Source organism: Ixodes scapularis, unplaced genomic scaffold (assembly GCF_016920785.2).
Source record: "Ixodes scapularis isolate PalLabHiFi unplaced genomic scaffold, ASM1692078v2 PGA_scaffold2__306_contigs__length_199485367, whole genome shotgun sequence".
Lineage (NCBI taxonomy): Eukaryota > Metazoa > Arthropoda > Arachnida > Ixodida > Ixodidae > Ixodes > Ixodes scapularis.
This window is the reverse complement of record NW_024609857.1, coordinates 137649614-137662206: the sequence shown is the minus strand read 5'-3', so window position 1 is coordinate 137662206 and position 12593 is coordinate 137649614. Positions and strand designations below refer to the sequence as shown.

At 48.3% G+C, this 12593-nt stretch overlaps 1 pseudogene; it reads left to right on the top strand.

Moving 5' to 3' along the window:
- Positions 1-12220, top strand: part of LOC115328462 — a 51690-nt pseudogene extending 39470 nt beyond the window's left edge.
- The last annotated feature ends 373 nt before the right edge of the window (positions 12221-12593 follow it).

Sequence of the window (12593 nt, the reverse complement as noted above, 5' to 3'; positions counted from 1 at the left end):
TTTTGTCCAAGTGAGCAACACGATCAACGCGCAACAGTGACGAACTCTCGTCTTTCTTCACAAAAACCTTTCCCCGTTTCCCCCACGAAAATTTATATTGATTTTCTTTTGCATATTTTTTTTTGTCAACCAGAACAGCTGTCGGTTTAGCTTCGTAAGGTTCTCGTTGATGCACAGCTGTGGCACAACAGCAGCCTCAACAAGAGTATGCAGCTTGCCACGCGCGCCGAGCCACCGATCTTTCGTTTCTGTTGACTTCAATTTAATCAGCACTATTGGGGTGAAGACAGGCTTAGCAGGGAGACGATGTACTGCTAAGATATCTGGAGTTGCAAAGTCGGATATCCCAAGCTTTACTGCGAGGCCGCTCAAGGCTTTTCTGAGTTCTTTGTCGCTTGCTGGTGATAGCCCGTAAATCTCCAGGTTTGCACGACGACTATACTGCTCTCCGTTGTTAATTTCTTCACGCAAGGGCTGGATCGTCTTCGCTTGGCCACTAACAGTTTTTTGCAGCTCTGCGTGTTGTCTTTCCAGCGCACAAATCTCGTTTACGTTCTCTGTTGTGCTTTCTAGCACAGAGTTGTAGTTGGCCGATTGTCCGTCTACCTTGCTGTCCAACTCCTGTATGCGGGCTTCAAGCCACTCGACCGTAGGCTTTAGAGTCAGCAACTCGTACACCTCAGGAGGTAGTGACAGTAGAGTGTCAACACTTGACTTCATTGCTAGCAAGGGATTTAACTCCAGTCCAAAGAACTGCAACTGGTCTGCGACTGCTGATTGACTATCGTCCGTCCCGTTCTGCGAAGAACACGCTCCGCGCTGGTGCCCACTTCTGCTCTCCTGCATGCGGCAGGTTTTACAACGCCACTTGTCGCGTTTTGCTGACCCCATACTTGCATAGGACGCTTCATTAACTCCGGTGCACAACTGGCCCAGCTGGTACCCATTTTTGTACCCTGAACACAACAATACCTTTATCTGATTAACGATCTCTTTAAGACAAGCCAAGCACTCTTTCTCACTATTCATGGTGCACAATAGTTGCAGGTAAAACACTTCAGTCGGCGGCAGAAAGAAAGGCAAAACACTTCAGTCGGTGGTAGAGAGGAAGGCGAATTTTCGAAGAAATTCTTTGAAGGCACTTTCACCTGGTGAAGAAAATACAATCGAGTGGGTAAGATTGATTAACAGCGCTTCGCCACCGACTGCGTTGATGACTGCGCTGAAGCTGACTTTTATGGTCTTGTGGGCGGCGACGAGCATGCGCTGTTGAAGCTGTTTCTGCGATGAAGAGAGGGGCGTGAGGGGCCATGCGAAGTCTGTTTGCTGACGCTGCTCAGCCTCGTCATGATGTCAGCATGTTCCATATGGGAAAACCGCAGCGTCCCGCGTAGAAAACTGGTGAAGAAATCCAGTGGGTAAGATTGATTCACAGCGCTTCGCCACTGACTGCGTTGACGACGGCGCTGAAGCTGACTTTTATGGTCTTGTGGGCGGCGACTAGCATGCGCTGTTGAAGCTGGTGCTCCGATGAAGCGAGAGGCGTGAAGGTCGCCTCCTCCCGATCCTTCGCTCTGCAAAAGTGGAAAGAGATGGGAGGAGCTTTTACTATCTGTCACCGACTATAACTAACGCAAATCATCCTAAAATTGATATTCAAGCTCAGAAAATCCCACGTCAAACACAAAATGCACGCTTCCTTCGATTTGTGTGCATGTTTATAGGGCAAAAGCCTAGCGCCTTTTGTCTTATGCCAATTCAGCGACGCAGCCAGGAGCATTTTCCAGGAAGGGGGGGGGGGGGGGGGGGCAGTGTTCAACCCTGAAAGCTACACCCACCTCCCTAGTACCTACGACTTTGGTGTATTGTCATCTGTACGTGATCTTGAAAATCTCAAAAGAACCCGCTTTGCTAAGCCGCAAAACACGGACTGTAATTGAAATTGAACTGGGCAAAATTAAAACAAAACATAAAAACACTAATATTTTCTAATCTTTTTAGAAAAAAAAACTTAAAACAGATATCCAGCGATTGATTAAGCAATTACATCTCTTCACAAATAGAAAATTGCGTTGAATTAGGATGCCGAACACTCTATGTGTGAGGCCGAAGGTAACGTTAGTTGATGCACATTTTAATCAGAAAACAAAGGTTATCACGCAACATATAACAGAAGAAGAAACTGGGGCATTATATCCGCTTGCCCAAAAAAATAACTTCAAAGTGCGTACAGAATACGATAACTGCAGTAATGACCGCAGTAGTGACATCGGCCACAAAAATATAAACTGGAATAGAGCCAATGGGTTACCAACGTTGGCAATCGATTGGTTTAGGCTGGCCACCATTTGCCTGTCTTAGCCAATGGCTTAGCATCATTGGTAATCGATTGGCTTAAGATGGCCAATGTTGGCCTCTCTTAGCCCATGGGTTACCAACGCTGAAATTGTGTTGGCACAAGGTATCAGGCTGCCTTGTTTTCTTGAACCGAGTTTTAAGAACGAATGAAGTACGCCAGGCAATGAAAATGACTGTTGTTAGAAGCCGCCTTAATAAAAAGGCTGCTAGAAAGACGCTGTAATCAATCAGGTTATTCATGAATTAAAACGAATTGGCGAACTTTACAAAATACTTATTTGAGGGCAAAGGCGTCAATTGGAAAGTTGTAGTTTGAATAAACTTTGGGTGGAGGTGTTTACAACAATGTACACCCGGGCAGCACACTTGCTTGGGCTAGCTGGGGCACGGATTGGGCCTTGGCCTTAGTAGACTGGACTGGGACTGCCCATGGAATTCGGTGAACTGCCAGCCTGGCGTCTGACTGGATTTCCTGGGCACCAGAATCGAACGGAACTGCCAGGAAAGAGATTTCCTTGGCGTTCCTTGTCTCTGCTTGGTCTGAGCCGACCAGCGTAGACAGTGGCCTCCAACAATGAAGTCCTAGTGACGCTTCAGTGTGTTCATTGGCACCAGGAGTCTACAGAACTGCCATGGAACTGAATTCCCTGGCGTTCATTGTGTTTTATTGGTCCATGCCAACAAAAGTAGCCAGGTGCGACCACGAACATTTAAGGATTTTGTGGAGCTCCACTGTATTCACTGGCCCCAGGATTCTACAGAACTGCCACGGAGTGGTTTTGGGTGTAGTCTATTGGCTTTACAAGATTCAGTGCGCCAGGTAACGACTGGCGTTGTCACGTACTCTTTAGAAAAATACGCGCCTTGAAGATTAAAAGGTACTGAGACAGTTCGTTAGAGTAGAGAGCGAGCGCAATGAATGCAATAATAATGAAAACATATGGATCCGTCCATGACATTTACAGCATTTATATGTCTCAAATCGCCACATCTGAAACTGAAAGAACTTGTGAGATAGTTTGTATTTGTTTATTTTTCAACAACACGCATCGCCGCACCGGTTCACCTACTTCGCGGCTACTCTGCTTCAATTTACAATGAATCCCACCAGATGCTACGGGCTCTCTTGGCCTATCAGGCACCAGAAACGTTCAGATGCTTTGCGAGAGGTGCGCTGAGCACAAGAAAGGCTCCGCAGGCGTTTGTAAGGCAAAGTTTTCTCAACGACAAAGCAGCCTCTTGCAAAAGCAGCAAGCTAACGGTGCTCGAAATTCCCACGCTCACATTTCAACAGAGTGAGCGCGGTCGGCCAGATCGAGGCGCAGTTGACTCTGGTGTCGCGATTGCTACGTCTTGCACCGACATTCGAGACAGCTCTCTTGAGGCTGCATGCGGGCCAAATAGACAAGTCGATAACGCGATTAATGCCGTGACAACGTGTCAACACCAGTACACACCTTGACAGGGACGTAAACAGCGGCGTTATATCCGTCGACGCCCACGTCGAGAACGACGAAATATACAGTGTGAAACAAGGAGACGCCAGGCCTATCGCGCTAGGACTTTGTGCAGCGTTGCCCACAGATGGTGCATTTTTTTTTTGTACAATTTGCAAAGAGCGCTGTTGATGGTATTGCTTTATTTTTTTTATCCTCTGATAATAAAGTTGTTAGGTCCTTCGAGCCCAGAACCCCTCCATGTGTTGTCATCATTTTGTTAGATTCGAGTTTCTTTTTTATTTTCAGTTTTGGGACTCGCTGCATCTTTGTTGCATTTACAATTACATGGTTAAAGAAATAGTACAGTTTTTGTTACAAGTGCACAACCCTCGCGAAAAACAAAACATCTGTTATTAGCGTGCTGCGAAATTTACGGCACAGCTTATTTTTCAGTAATGTATATATATATATATATATATATTTAATTTCAGTTTGTTTGTAGAGATCGTAAGGAGAAATACGCGGTTATTATTACCTTTCAATTTCGAGTGTAAGTTATACGCAGAGGTTGGCATTTTAGGTCACCCTCACTCACCCTCACACTCACAGCCACACTCACACTCACCCTCACAGCTACATTCACCTTCAGCCCCTCACTGACCCGCATCCTCACAGTCACCACTCACCTTCAGCCCTTCACTCACCCTCACTGAACCTCACGCCCTCACGCCCCTCACTCACTCATGGCCCTCACGCCCCTTACGGACTCACCGCCCTCACGGCCCTCACGCGCTCATACCCCTCACGCCCCTCACCGCCCTCACGGCCCTCACGCATTCATACCCCTCACACCCCTCACGCACTCATACCCCTCACGCCCCTCACGCACTCATGGCCCTCACGCCACTCGATCAGGCCCGCTTCAGATAGGGCAATTTCACCCAGAAACGTGATGTCACAACACCAGCAACACGGGCCTCCCGCATTCACACGCAGCAACCAATTGTTGCAATTTGCCGTCATCTTCAAGAAATTTTATTTTTCTTGCACTATTTAGACACACAATTAGGCGCTATAGACGTGTTTTCATGCATTTAAATCTCGTTGAGAATACTAATGCATCTTTCTGCAACCGTTTATTTCCAAAAAAAAATATAAATTTCAAACCAGAACCAAGTCCTTTGTTGTCATCATCACCGGCACGAGGTATCACGTGAAAATATCGTGTCCCTGATTGAATGCAGCCGCTCAAACGTCTTCGAATTGCTCCGAGTTGCTCGCTTGTTTCGAGCCGGACCCAATCTCAGCAATTCGTGTCGATCTAGGGCACAGTGATCTAGGGAAAGCTAGGGAGCAACTAACCAGCAACACCAAAATTGGTGAGAAAGTTGCTCCGTATAAAGGGGGCCCACGCACTCACCGCCCTCATGCCCCTCACGCACTCATGGCCCTCACGCCACTCACCCACTCACTGCCCTCACGGCCCCCACGTCCCTCACGCACTCATGACCCTCACACCCCTCACGCACTCACCGCCCTCACGGCCCTCATACCCCTCACGCACTCATGGCCCTCACGCCACTCGCCACCCTCACGCCAATCACCGCCCTCACGCCCCTCACGCACTAACGGCCCTCAAATCCCTCTCGCCCCTCACCCACTCACTGCCCTCACTGCCCTCACGGACTCACGGTCCTCACAGCCCTCACTCACCCACATATTCATGAATTTTCCAGTTTCAGAAACTAACTGACCCTCACCTCACCTGTGAAGATGAGGGTGAGTGAGGGTGAGTGAGGGCCTTCATGAGTAAGGTTTGCCGAGGTATGGTTATGCGGCGTAAAACATAGGATCCTTATACCTCAAGTTTCGGTTAGCATTTGCAAAGGGCAGTTCCCTTGCGACTCCAAACACTAGCCTTCGTGCTGCTTTCCTTTAAGTCGGTATTGACAGAAGAGTAGACGCTATGCGTATTTTAAGCAAATCGTGTCTCCGGTTACGGTCATGTGACTATAGCCTCCAAGCGGGTGATGAGGCAGAGCACGGCACCTGCCTGAAGGGCAGTGCTTGGTAGACAACTCACATAGCATCCACTGCACTATTAATTTTGGGACGAACTCACAAAATTATCCACCGACAAATCCTCTCGCTGTGTTCATTGTTCAGACACCCCTCGAAGATAAGACTGGATAAGACTCCAATGGGCGCACCCGCCTACAGATCTTGAAGATGCAGGATGCAGGCAAAATGCTGGAACGAGGAGGCTTTTTCCTCCTCACCTCTCCAGCAACCCATATGCTTCCTCCCCCCCAGCATTCCTTTCCCTGTACCTGAACTCTAAGCTGCGACCTGCGTCGCTCTGTGTTTGAAAAGTCCTACGGGTATATGGGCAACCAGCGATTTCTTCAAAAAAGTCACGGAAATTCTTGCGGTGTTGTTTGGTTCGGCAAATGGCGGCTTGTACCGCATCGTGTTGGATCTTCACGGAGCCCTTCCATCTCGTTTTTTGTTTGTGTGGTTGTTCCGCAGTGTAAGTATCGACATATATTTCGGAATATACCTTTCAAGTGTGCACATTTATGGTAAGTGCGCTCCAACCTGCTTTTTTTTGCAACGAGCGACCGCTGTTCTACGAGTACTCTTCCAAATTATCTATAGAATTAGGCAGTGTCTATTCTCCCGGAAGCCGGGACAATAATTTCCCCGAAAATCTACCGGCAGTCGCCTCCCATTAGCTGTCTGAAATTATGAGTACACTGCCGGTAGAAAACTGTTAGTGGAAACACGTTTTATAGACAACTTTTTGTGGATACACGTTTCAAGGACACTTTTTGTTGACACTCACATATTCCCGACACTCGTTACTCGAATCGCACGCTGCAGGGAAATATTTTCGCGGGTGTGTCACTGGCCGGCAGACACGTCCACGCAGCTTCGCGGCGACATTCTGCGACGGCTCATTACAAGAAAGTTAGCCCACGTGTTCCACTCTAGATGCCATTTGCGGCAACAATCTAAAATTACTTGTTGCCAAAAAAAAAAAAGAAAGAAAGCTATTCATAACTGTCTGTAAAACATCCTGCCAATGAAACAGCGTGCCAATAATACAATCTGTTAATGAAACATCGTTCGATGAACTAATTGCCACCGTCAATGAGAGGCGTCTGCCGGGCGAATTCGGGAAAAATATTTTTCAGCTGTCGGGAGAACAGACAATGTATCCTACAAGTACCCCGGTTTCTGTTTGCTTTGCAATCTTCTGAGCTGTATAAAAGCTTAGCAGTACCTCTTTCGATCTCCCAGGCCGCGTTCACGCGTGTATTTGTCTACGGGTCATGCTGTGTGTAATAAACGCTTAGCAGATAGGAAAAAAAAAATGTATCTATTTTGCTGCCTGTTTACAGACTCCTGTGCAAGTTCATTTTCTTTTCGGGTTTCCTTCATGTTTTGAATGGGTTAATTCAGTTCGGGACGCCTTAAATAACTTTGAGATACCTAACTTTCCAGGCGATGCCCATTCAGGGTTATCGAATAAATCGCATAGGTGCCATATGCTAGCTCGAGAGCGATTCATTTCAACAAGCATTCGCGGATGGAATGGCGCAGCTATGCTTTTGCTAGAGCAAGTGAGCCAGCTCTGCCTTTCGTGGCTTGATGGCGTTTGTTAATTTCCTTGTGCGTGATATATTCAGTCGCATAGTTCAGGAAAAGCCAATGGTGGCCAGTCATCCTTGACTTCACCACAACTTGGGTGAGGTAGCGGAAGAACTTCTGGTTCATTGTGAGCCAAACGTTTCAGAACATCGCAGTGCTACAGAAACGAGTGAACCTATGTAAAGCCCTGGCCCATTCACCACGCGCTGCTGGGGGATGTGCTTTACTAACACCAATGTTGGTTTGAAAGCGTTGATCTTCGACCTTAGGATATTTTTGTAGATGCCATCAGTGCGCAGCTAAAGATTGAAGAGTCGGCAGCTAAAAAAAATGGTAGTAAAATGGCTGCCAGGGTTTTGCGACAGGGGACGCGGCAGAAAAAGGCGTTTGGAAGCCCCATTGGTTCCCAGGTCCAGGATTCGCTTCAGGACCAGGCATAGGTTCTTCGCGGAGCCTCCCTTTCAATAAAAGTTCCGAATAGAGTATTATTTGATCTTGAATTGGTCATTTGCACTCCAGATAAAATAGTGCATGTACAAAGCAAAGAAGGATTTTTTCATTTGCGCCCAGAGCATTTCTATGCAGTGGGCCGCTAATATTAAAAAGGTCAGGAAATCTTAAAACCCAATGTTAGAATAACGAGGGGACCTATGTTGGACAACTGTTTCGTTTCTCCGAAAAGAAACGGAAGTGACGACATCGCGTCTGATTGGTTGAGGCTCGAATGACGAAAGTTCCATATGAAAATGTGTGAGGAGACGGCGAACCGCCCCCACCGGAAGTGACAACACTTTGACGTATTTTTTCCTCGGTGTTTCGTCTGAAAAAGGAACGAGTCTGTCGATGGTCTCTTCGAGGTAGCGAAATGGGAAACACGGCGTCTTGGAGGCAGAGCGACAGTTTTCCTATTGTTGAACTTTTTTTTTTCTCAGGAAAGGCTCTACCGGCAGCACCACGATGCCTTTGAACTACCGGAGGAGACCTTTCGGAGGCAGTACCGTCTCACCAAGAATGTGGTCCGTTGGTTGTGTGACCAACTGCGCGAGGAGCCAGAGTTGAGGAGGCTGCGAGGTTGGTGGACTGTGATGTCTGTGGACCAGCAAATGTTGTGCGCACTTCGCTTTTACGCGACGGGGAGCGTTCAGGGCATGGTGGTGAGCGAAGTGCACTTAGCGAGGGATCAGGCTACAGTCAGCATCGTTGTGCGGGCTGTGTCCCTCGCTATTCTGCAGTGTCTGGGGATCCGGCGCGGCTGGATCGACTTTCCCCAGGCAACCGGCGAAAGCGACGACGTCGAGAGGGGCTTCTAACGGCTCGGCAAGACACCCGGTGTCATCGGTTGCGTCGACGGGACGATGATCGCCATCGTCGGCCCGTCACAGAACGACCCCACCGTCACGAAGGCGGCGTGTTGGTGCCGCAAGCAATACTACGCTCTGAACGTGATGGTGGTATGTACAATCACATATATATTACGTCTCACCTTAGCATGAACTAACTGAAAAGAGTGTGCAAGCGCGAACGTCTTGACTGGAGCACTCGCTGCATGAGCGCTCGTGCAGCCGCCTGGGCTTTATCCAAACCAGCTAGCTCGCGCTTCAATGCCCGTTCTGAATGGGTTTGAAAAAAAGCGTAACGCTAATACGGTGTGGATAAGCCATTTTATAAATAAGAGTTATGGTTGTTAGTACTCGTTTGTTCGACGAAGGAATGGAGGGTTTGTTAGGTGAAGAGCTTTCGATCTCTGTTTGTTTTCATGTCGTGTTAAGCTTTTAAGCATTAGTCCCTTTCCCGCATGATAAAGTGTAAAGTCTCCTTTGAAGAAAAAAATAAATTTGCCTAAATATTACGTGGATCAAAGTTGGTGGCTGTTTATCATATAGTTTTAATCCTTGTAACACAGACAGCGCTCTGTCTGTGTCCTCCTTCATCCAATCTGTCGTTTTTAGAGCGCAGCTCTTAGGGGCCCGTTTCCGGCTTGAGCGGCGTCGGCGTCGGCGTCGCCGTCGGTGGAACCGCGCTGTGCATTATGGGTAAATTTCCCCGCTAGATCTAGCGGAAAAATTTCTCCGCTAATTGTAGCGGAAAAACTTCCCCGATAAATCTAGCGAAAAATATTCCCCGCTGAATCTAGCGGAAAAGTTTCCCCGCTAAATCTAGCGGAAAAATGTCTCCGCTAGATTAAGCGTAAAAATTCCCCGCTAAATCTAGCGGAAAGTTCTCCACGCTAAATCTAGCGGAAAATTTTCCCCGCTAGATGTAGCGGAAAAAATTCCCCGCTAAATCTAGCGGAAAAATTTTCCCGCTAAATCGAGCGGAAAAAATTCCCCGCTTAATCTAGCGCAAAAATTTCGCCGCTACATGTAGAGCAAAACTTTTCCCGCTAAATTTAGCGGAAAAAATGCCCCGCTAAATCTACCGGAAACATTTTCCCCCCTAGATTTAGCGAAAAAATGTCCCCGCTAAATCTAGCGGAAAAATTTCCCCGCTAAATCTAGCGGAAAAATTCCCCGCTAAATCTAGCGGAAAATTTTCCCCGCTAAATCTAGCGGAAAAATTTCCCCGCTAAATCTAGCGGAAAAATGTCCCCGCTAAATCTAGCGGAAAAATGTCCCCGCTAAATCTAGCGAAAAAATTTCCCCGCTAGATTTAGCGGAAAATTTCCCCGCTAAATCTAGCGGTAAAACTTTTTCCGGGGGGTCACGTGACCCCCCAAGGTCACATGACTCCCCCCCCCCCCCCCCCCCCCTCGAGGTCACGCGACACCCCCCCCACCCCCGCCCCGAGAACAGGTGACCCTCAGTACCCTTCCATCCTCCTCCTCAAGAGCTGCGCTCCAATTTGGTGTTACAGCGAGTTGTAAACGGCTTTCATTTTTTGCACTCTTTTAATATTTTAGGTTTGTAAGCCACATAATTTATAGTGGTGTGTTGGTCAGCATGTAAATAGTGTGTGACAGGGCCCCATGACAATGAGTGCAATCAATTATTTGTGGATTCAGTTGAATTTATGTCGATATATTTCTCACTACTGCAGGTGTGCGACGCCGACTTCCGGGTTTTGAGCATCGACCCACGGTATCATGGGTCGGTGCACGACTCTTTCGCGTAGCGCTACTCGTAGCTTCGGAGCAACTTCGAGCAAGGCCGGGTGATAGGAGACGGCAGGTTCCTGCTCGGTAAGCGTACACCATATGCTGGTTTTGTACATGGTGGCTCTGCACCACTTATAGGCTACAATATCACACATACTCTTCCAAACATGGATAACTGACATGCGCTCTGGCCATACCTGTGACACGTCTCCTTGGAAACACTCCGACGCAGCTGTCAACTACAAGGGGGAAAGGTCGCAAACAGCAGTTTTACTTGTTTAGTTGTCAACACTTTTAAGATGATACTACAACAAAATTTCGGTGCTTATTTTTGGTCTATACGTGTTAAAAAGAGCAGTATCACATCGAACACATCAATGTCTTGCTAAAATAGACACAAAAAGGCATTTAAAAAAAAATTGGCGATTAGCAAAGAGCAGTTTCTAGTTGTCGCTAAAGACGTTTGTAATGCCCGTCTAGGAACCTTGACAGGTAGTGGTGACAACTGTCTTACCTAGAACTATACATGCTTTGAACCTGACGTCATCCCGACAGCTCTACGGCCAGCAGAAGAGAAAAGGGTAGGGAGGAACTCCACACTCAACGGGACTCTCTTTTTGTGTCCCAAGATTATAGAAGATTAACCCGTCACTCAAAATTCTACAAAAGTAGCTTTGGGGTTAGTTGCAGTGTCCCGATCGCTAACGTGCTTCGACCGCTTTGGTTGCTGGAACCGGCTAGGGCATCCTGACTACACAACAATTGCACCGGATGTGACGTGCTCTCAGGTTGCTGCTCTCCGAGCGCTTGCCAGTGTGGGCTGTTTATCACGAAAAATACAGCCGTCAGGCTCAAATACAAATGTGCAATTGTCATTTACGGGTATTGTGGATCATATTCAGTCTATTTCTAAACACGACGGGTATATTTCAACTGTCGTTGAAGTATTCTTTTAAAGAGAACAAATAGCATTAATATTATAAATTTCCTTCTCTGACTCTGCAGGTGACAGCTGCTATATGCTTTAGAGCCTTGGCTCATCACCCCTGTCGCTGGATTCCACGTGACCTCCACCGCTTGCGGCCGGTTTAATAAGGCACATTCTTCTATAAGGTCCGTTCTGGAGTGCTGCATTGGGCTGTTGAAAAGCAGATTCCGGTGTCTGCAAAGGGACCGGACTTTGTATTATCATCCAACAACAGCCACCGTCAATATATCGGCGTGTGCAGTGCTCCACAATATCTCCCTTTCATCGAGGGAGCCAGAACCGGAGCCAAACTCCGACCCTGACGAACCAGGGCTGGAGTCTGGGCCGAGCTCGGACAGTTCTGAGTCGAGCTCGGAGGGGTCAGTGGCGGATGACGAGAGGCTGGCTCCTGCCCACCCTCGGGTCAGCCTCTCGGACAGGGGGAGGGCTCTGAGGCAGCGCCTTGTTGCCCAGTTCTGAACCCGCCACAGCCGTGCCTCCCCGGAGCCCCACGCAAGCCACGGTGGCAGTCGCGCCCACAAGGGACATCACCAGCGTCAAGGAGTCCGTCGCCACAACGGAGGTCCCGCCCATCAGGGACACCGTCGGCGACAGGGAGCCCCTCATCGTCCTCGCCCCGGTGGCAGTCCCGCACACCAAAGACGCCACCGGCGACAGCGAACCCCTCGTCGTCCTCACCTCGACTGACGCCCTCGCCACCAGAGAAGCCCTCCCCGTGGCAGTATGTGCTTCACTTGTTGCTCCACAGTCATGGCCGTCCATAAGCTCCACAGTGTCAACTCTAACGCCTTGCGCAGTTCGTCGCACAAACACCGTGCTACCTTTACGGACATGTAGCACTGCCTCCAAAAAACTATTCGGTGCATCAGGGTGATGTTAATAGAGCCTTTCTTAATTTGCAAGCAGGGTACATAAAATGCGTGGGACAATAACAGAAGGTTTTGTTAGGTTATGTAGCTAGCCGACGGGGGCATCTGGCTCGCCCTTGCAGAAAACTGAGAACTCAATGAGGATACTGGTGAGACCCATTTTGCTTCTTTTATTGCAATATATTGTTTGT